Source organism: Saccopteryx bilineata, chromosome 1, assembly GCF_036850765.1.
Source record: "Saccopteryx bilineata isolate mSacBil1 chromosome 1, mSacBil1_pri_phased_curated, whole genome shotgun sequence".
Lineage (NCBI taxonomy): Eukaryota > Metazoa > Chordata > Mammalia > Chiroptera > Emballonuridae > Saccopteryx > Saccopteryx bilineata.
In genome coordinates, this window is record NC_089490.1 from 103,507,088 (window position 1) to 103,514,833 (window position 7,746).

At 44.5% G+C, this 7,746-nt stretch overlaps 2 non-coding genes across 2 annotated transcripts; one reads left to right on the plus strand and one right to left on the minus strand.

Annotated features, from left to right (window-relative positions):
• Nucleotides 1–2,847: 2,847 nt before the first annotated feature.
• LOC136321640 (U6 spliceosomal RNA) lies at nucleotides 2,848–2,951 on the plus strand. Its single transcript, XR_010728785.1, has one exon. It is a non-coding gene; the product is annotated as a U6 spliceosomal RNA (small nuclear RNA).
• A 2,889-nt stretch (nucleotides 2,952–5,840) lies between these two features.
• TRNAT-GGU (transfer RNA threonine (anticodon GGU)) lies at nucleotides 5,841–5,916 on the minus strand. Its single transcript has one exon. It is a non-coding gene; the product is annotated as a tRNA-Thr (tRNA).
• Nucleotides 5,917–7,746: the final 1,830 nt, after the last annotated feature.

Below are 7,746 nucleotides of genomic sequence, written 5' to 3' on the forward strand. Positions count from 1 at the left end.
AACTGGTGGGCCATAGTCTTTAATCCTAGCTTGCACCCGGCGGGCAAGTAAAAACATACACTGGGCTCCAAAACCCAGTCACATTCAGTGCTCACAAAGCTACTGACTTATCCGAGTTTCCTAGAATCAAAGGTTTCTAGCTCACCAGACTTATTCACCTCTGTTCCCCATCTCCTTCCTTATCCCAGATACAAACTCTACACAAACTGGCATCTCACTCAGCACTCCGCCATCTTGGCTGCTTCTCCTGGCCTCCTCCACATGGCCTTTCTCTGCTCTCCTCTGCTCTCTCTTCTAATGATAATCTCAGGAACCAAGAGCGTAAACTCCTGTCCGGCCCCCATTTTATAGTGTAGATTCATAACCTTTAATCCAATATACCAAATAGGGAAGTCTCTACTACAAAGTCTCTTCTCTGAGGCATGATTGGATTGTACTGCCCCACAGCAAAAAGGGTGGGAAAGGCTTAATCCCAAAACCAAGCCTCAGGCTACAACGATTCTCAACACACATTAATATCACCTGGGCAACGGCATCTTTAACAAAGTGAGCATAATACATTTTATCCGCCCAACAGGGGTCAACTGACATTTATCATGGTAGTACACTGTTACTTACTTTACAGATGGGAAATATTTCTTTTCACACACTTTATCAAAAGTGATAAATGGAAGGTGGAGAGAGCCACACAGTTCAAGTAAAAAGGAGAGGGAGTTTTGGGTGTGTATAGAAATGAAGAGATTCTTAGGTGTGTTTGTGACACCCAGCCTGAGTCACCCAAGTTACATTACCTGCCTCAATGACATTATTGGCCTGGTACTTGAGTATATGATGCCCTAATTAAAGCAACAGTTAAGATTGTTGAGTGTTGCCTGACCTGTGGTGGCATAGTAGATAAAGGAATGACCTGGAATGCTGAGATTGCTGGTTCAAAACCCTGGGCTTGCCTGGTCAAGGCACATTTGTGAGTTGATGCTTCCTGCTCCTCCTCCCTTCTCTCTCTCTCTTCTCTAAAATAAATAAATAAAATCTTAAAAAATATATATTGTTGAGTGTTGGTCAAATAAGTTTGTAAATATGACATATATGTTTGCTCACTTATAGTTTGCATTGGGTGTGGGGGACAGGCTGTAAGCAGGCAGGGTCGTTATAGCCTAAGGCTTAGTTTTAAGACTAAGCTTTTCCCCACACCCTTGACTGATTGCATTATGTGGGTGGTGCACTCCCATGAGGAATCCCATTATGTTTCAGATAAGTGCTTTGTATCAGAGACTTCCTTATTTGTATATTGAATTAAAGGTTTTGATTTCTACACTATAAAATGGGGGCAGACTGGGAGCTTGCTTTTTTTTTTTTCTTTTGCATTTTTCCGAAGCTGGAAATAGGGAGGCAGTCAAACAGACTCCTGCATGCGCCCGACCGGGATCCACCCGGCACGCCCACAAGGGGGCGATGCTCTGCCCCTCTGGGGTGTCACTCTGTTGCATCCAGAGCCATCCTAGCGCCTGAGGCAGAGGCCACAGAGCCATCCTCAGCGCCCGGGCCATCTTTGCTCCAATGGAGCCTCGGCTGTGGGAGGGAAAGAGAGAGACAGAGAGGAAGGAGAGGGGGAGGAGTGGAGAAGCAGATGGGCGCTTCTCCTGTGTGCCCTGGCCAGGAATCGAACCCGGGACTCCTGCACGCCAGGCCGACGCTCTACCACTGAGCCAAACGGCCAGGGCTCTCTCTTGGTTCTTGAAATTAACATTAGAGCAGCGGTTCTCAACCTGTGGGTCGCAACCCCAGCGGGGTCACCTAAAGCCATCGGAAAATACATAATGCATATTACGTATTTACATTTTGAATCATAACTGTAGCAAAATTACAGTTATGAAGTAGCCACCAAAAATATTTTTTGGTTTGGGGTCACCGCAACATGAGGAACTGTATATTGCAGGGTCACGGCATTAGAAAGGTTGAGAACCACTGCATTAGAGGAAAGAGCAGAGAAAGGCCACGTGGAGGAGAGGAGAAGCAGCCAAGATGGTGGAGTGCTGAAGGAGAAGCCAGTTAGTGCAGAGTTTGTGCAGAGAGAAGGAGATGGGGAACAGAGGTGAATAAGGCTGGTGAGGTAGAAACTTTGATTCTAGGAAACTAGGATGAGTCAGTGGCTTTGGGAGCCCTGAATAGAAAGGGAAGTGTTTTCCCACTATGTGTATTTCTTTTTTTTTTTTTTTTAAGACTTTATTTATTCAATTTTCAGAGAGGAGAGAGAGAAAGGGAGGGAGGGAGAGAGAAGGAGGAGGAGCAGGAAGCATCAACTCCCATATATGCCTTGACCAGGCAAGCCTAGGGTTTCGAACCGGCGACCTCATTGTTCCAGATCGACGCTTTATCCACTGCACCACCACAGGTCAGGCCTGTGTGTATTTCTTTTATTTTTTTTATTTATTTATTTTTTTAAATTATTTTATTTTATTTTATTTATTCATTTTTAGAGAGGAGAGAGAGAGAGAGACAGAGAGAAGGGGGGAGGAGCTGGAAGCATCAACTCCCATATGTGCCTTGACCAGGCAAGCCCAGGGTTTTGAACCGGCGACCTCAGCATTTCCAGGTCGATACTTTATCCACTGCACCACCACAGCTCAGGCCTGTATTTCTTGCCCATTGAGTGCAAGCTAGAATAAAGATGATGGCACATCAGTTCTTGGCTCCATTGTTTCTTTTTTTTTTTTTTGGCTCCATTGTTTCTTTACCGTCTGTCCAAATCAAATGCGAACCTGCATGGGCCAGGTGGCTGTGATGGTGGCCGTGGCTACTGGCTTTACATTAAGTAACAGAATTTTGTTGAGATTAAAACCAAAGCAAGTGCTCGCTTTGGCAGCTCATACACTAAAATTGGAACGATACAGAGATTACCATGGCCCCTGCACAAGGATGACGCGCAAATTCGTGAAGTGTTTCATATTATTTTTCTCATGTTTTAAAGATGCAATAAAAATGACTTGACACACACAAAAAACAAAACAAAACAAAAAAACCAAAGCAAGATTTATTCTTTCTTCCCCCATCCCTCTGCACTTCTGAGTTCTTTGCTCCCAAAGGATAAGTCCTGGGATAAGCAAAATCTTATCAAAATCAGTTAGAATGCTACAAGAAATTCTCAGAAATGTTAAAGGCAAAAGACAAAGAGATAAACTGTAGTGTACTATCAGGACCTTCAGGTCGAGGAAGGGATGTAGACAGGACCACTTCATGGAGTAAAACCAGAGGGTTTCCATCAAGGGGTTTGCAATGACTATATTTTATTCTAGGACACACTTTTTTCCCCCCTTCCAATATTTTACTAATACTCTGATGTGTCTTGCTACCTCTCACCCCAGAATATGAGGGGTGTACCTGCCTGATGAGGCTGAGAGGAACTGAACCGGTCTGCCAGATATAGAAACTCTGATACTCCTATATCTGCCACGCATGGGAGAGTCAGTGCCCTGGACCAAAACCAGGGCCAAGGCCCATGGGAAGTCTGTCTCACTCAGGGATGTGATATGGGCTGCCCACTTGTTCCTAGAAGTAAAACGACATTCTCCATTTAACTTTTTTTTTTAATTTTTTTTATTTTATTTATTCATTTTAGAGAGGGACAGAGAGAGAGACAGAGAGAGGGGGGAGGAGCTGGAAGCATCAACTCCTATATGTGCCTTGACCAGGCAAGCCCAGGGTCTCGAACCCACGACCTCAGCATTTCCAGGTCGATGCTCTATCCACTGCGCCACCACAGGCCAGGCCTCCATTTAACTTGATCAGTACAAAAGCTGACACTTCGATCTCCATCTGTCTGTACCTTGCACAGTTTTCTGAACTGCTGTAAGACTCAGAAGGCAGGAGAATGCTTTTATTGGGCCCTAAAACATCAACCATCTTAGGGTCTTCTTTTGCTCAGTTTTGATGAAAAATGAGCAACCAAAGTAAACAATCCTGCATCAAAAGGAACCTCTGCCTGACCTGTGGTGGCGCAGTGGATAAAGCATTGCCCTGGAATGCTGAGGTTGCTGGTTCTAAACCCCAGGCTTGCCTGGTCAAGGCACATACAAGAAGCAACTAGTGGCCTGACCTGTGGTGGTGCAGTGGATAAAGCCTCGACCTGGAATGCTGAGGTTGCCGGTTCGAAACCCTGGGCTTGCCCAGTCAAGGCACATTTGGGAGTTGATGCTTCCTGCTCCTCCCCTCTTTTCTCCCCCATCTCTCTCTCTCTCTCTTTCTCCCCCTTTCTCTAAAATGAATAAATAAAATCTTAAAAAAAAAAAAAAGGAAAGAAAGAAAAAGCCCTGGCCAGATAGCTCAGTTGGTTAGAGCATCGTTCTGAAGTGCGGAGGTTGCCGGTTCAATAACCAGTCAGGGCACATACAGGAGCAGATTAATGATGTTCTGTCTCTATCTCTCCCTCTCTCTCTAAAATCAATTCAATAGACCTGACCTGTGGTGGCGCAGTAGATAAAGCATCGTCCTGGAATGCTGAGTTCATCGGTTCAAAACCCTGGGCTTGCCTGGTCAAGGCACATATGGGAGTTGATGCTTCCTGCTCCTCCCTTCTCTCTCTCTCTCTCTCTCATCCTCTCTCTCTCTCTCTCTCTCTCTCTCTCTCTCTCTCCTGTCTAAAATGAATAAATAAAGTCTTTAAAAAGAAAACAAAAAGGAACCTCTTGTCCCAGGCCTACAAAACATACCTGTTGTATATACAGTGTGTCCGTAAAGTCACGGTGCACTTTTGACCGGTCATGGGAAAGCAACAAAAGACGACAGAAATGTGAAATCTGCACCAAATAAAAGGAAAACGAGTTTCATACCTATTCAGTGCAGTTCGATGTGGGCTCCATTTGTTGCCCTACACACATCCAAATGATAGTGAAGTTTTTGCCACACAAAGGTAAGGATGTCTGGTATAACAGAGTGAATAATGTCTGTGATTCTGTTTTAAGTTATTAATGTCATTGACACATTCAATGTACACATGTTGCTTCACATAACCCCAAAAGTAAAAGTCTAAGGGCATCAGATCCGGGGATTGTGGTGGCCATGGCTTGACAGAACCCCTGCCTATCCACCGCCGGGGGAATGTTCTATCCAGAAACTCACGAACAATGGTGTTGTAGTGTGGAGGAGCGTCGTCCTGTTGAAAGACATCTTCTGGAAATTATGGCACTGCATACAATTCCAACATGTCAAGATAGGACTTTGCCGTCACAGACTGCTCCGCGAAAAAAATTGGGCCTATCACCTTATCATGCATCAGGCCACACCACACGTTCACTTTAGGGGTGTTTCGTTCATACTCAAGGTAGGCATGAGGATGTTCAGCAGCTCATATTTGGATGTTATGGAGATGAACATGTCCACAGATATGGAAGGTCGACTCATCACTAAACACAATCTTCTGCAAAAATCTTGCATTGTCGATCTCATGAAGCATGTCTGTATCAAACATGCATCGTGTGGGTCTATCTGCCAGTTTGATAGCATGCAACAGCCGCAATTTGTACCTCGTAAAACAGAGACGTTTCTTTTCTTTCTTTCTTTTTTCTTTTTTGTATTTTTCTGAAGCTGGAAACGGGAGGCAGTCAGACAGACTCCCGCATGTGCCCAACCGGGATCCACCTGGCACGCCCACCAGGGGGCGATGCTCTGCCCATCTGGGGCGTCGCTATATTGCGACTCTAGCGCCTGAGGCAGAGGCCATAGAGCCATCCTCAGCACCCGGGCCATTTTTGCTCCAATGGAGCCTTGGCTGCGGGAGGAGAAGAGAGAGACAGAGAGGAAGGAGAGGGGGAGGGGTGGAGAAGCAGATGGGCGCTTCTCCTGTGTGCCCTGGCCGGGAATTGAACCCGGGACTTCCGCACACCAGGCCGACGCTCTACCACTGAGCCAACCAGCCAGGGCCCAGAGACATTTCTTTAACACCTTATGAACTGTAGTCTTGCTTAGGCGTAATTGTCAAGCATAGGCATGCACAGATTTTTTAGGGCTCCTTAGGTAGCTATCCCGTATAGCCTCTACAGACTCGTCACTGACTGATGGCCTACCAGAACGGGGTTTCTCCACCAAACTGCTGGTTTTCTTCAACTGCTTCTCCCACCGAGTAATGTTATTCCTATGTGGTGGCGCTTCATTATAAACATGCCAATATTCAAGTTGCACTTTGGTCACGGATTCAAATTTAGCGAGCCACAGAACACACTGAACTTTCCTCTGTACCGTCCACATCTCGACTGGCATGGCCGTGGGCTGCTCCTCTGTGTACACGGTGTTACGTCATCATCTGCACATGCACACATGCTGCCACATCATCCTACAGAAACTGGGAGGGTTTTCCTTTTATTTGGTGCAGATTTCACATTTCTACCGTCTTTTGTTGCTTTCCTGTGACCGTTCAAAAGTGCACCATGACTTACGGACACACTGGAGAGATGGTGTACTTTACTTGGAAAGCCATACTGTGAGCTGATAAGAAAATTGAACTTAAACAAAAAGCTTTAACTAGCAGATTAAAAAGAGTTGGCATAACACCTGATAAATCTATATTTAGCTTAGCTCTTGTATTATTCAAAGTAAAAAGAAAAAGTGTTCACATTGTGAAATACGTTTGCTTTCAAAGCTTTAGGCTTGAAAAACTTGCTTGTTACCAAGAAACATATTTTGAGCCAGGTGGTGGCGCAGTGGATAGAGCGTCGGACTGGGATGCAGAGGACCCAGGTTTGAGACCCCGAGTTCGCCAGCTTGAGCACGGGCTCATCTGGTTTGAGCAAAGCTCACCAGCTTGGACCCAAAGTCGCTGGCTCAAGCAAGGGGTTACTCGGTCTGCTGTAGCCCCACGGTCAAGGCACATGTGAGAAAGCAATCAATGAACAACTAAGGTGTCGCAACATGCAATGAAAAGCTAATGATTGATGCTTCTCATCTCTCCATTCCTGTCTGTCTGTCCCTGTCTATCCCTCTCTCTGACTCTGTAAAAAAAAAAAAAGAAAGAAACATATTTTGATTTTATCCCTCTTTCTTTTCAGGATAAGCAGTGTGAGTTCATAAAAAAAAAAAAAAAAAAAATATATATATATATATATATATATATATATATATATATATATATATCTGTTGAAAGTGACCTAATCTATCTTTCTTTCTTTCTTTCTTTCTTTCTTTCTTTCTTTCTTTCTTTCTTTCTTTCTTCTCAAAAAGGAAGCCAGGACAGTTTTTAATTTTTTCAAAGCCTGATTTGTTGTGGCGCAGTAGAGAAAGCATCGACCTGGAACACTGAGGTCACTGGTTTGAAACCCTGGGCTTGCCTGGTCAAGGCACGAATGGGAGTTGATGCTTCTAGCTCCTTCCCCCTTTCTCTCTCTCTCCCTCCCTCTTTCTCTTTTATCTCTAAAATGAATAAATAAAATCTATTTTTTCCCCAAAATAGTAAATAAAACAGAATTATTAAGACATTTAATTGCTTCTGTCTTAATCACTAGTTCAATCCTGGGGTCACTGGTTCAATCCTGAGGGCACCGGCTTGACCCTAATGTCATTGGTTTGGAGTCCCAGTCAGGACACACATGAGCAAGTAATCAGTAGGTGCACAACTAAGTGAAAAAATGAGTTAATGCTTTTCTCTCTCTAACCTCCCATCTCTCTCCTTTTTTCTCTCTCACATCAATGAGGGGGAATGTAATTGCTTCTGATAGAATGCCAAGAACCAATATATAACATATCCCACTCTTTATTTTT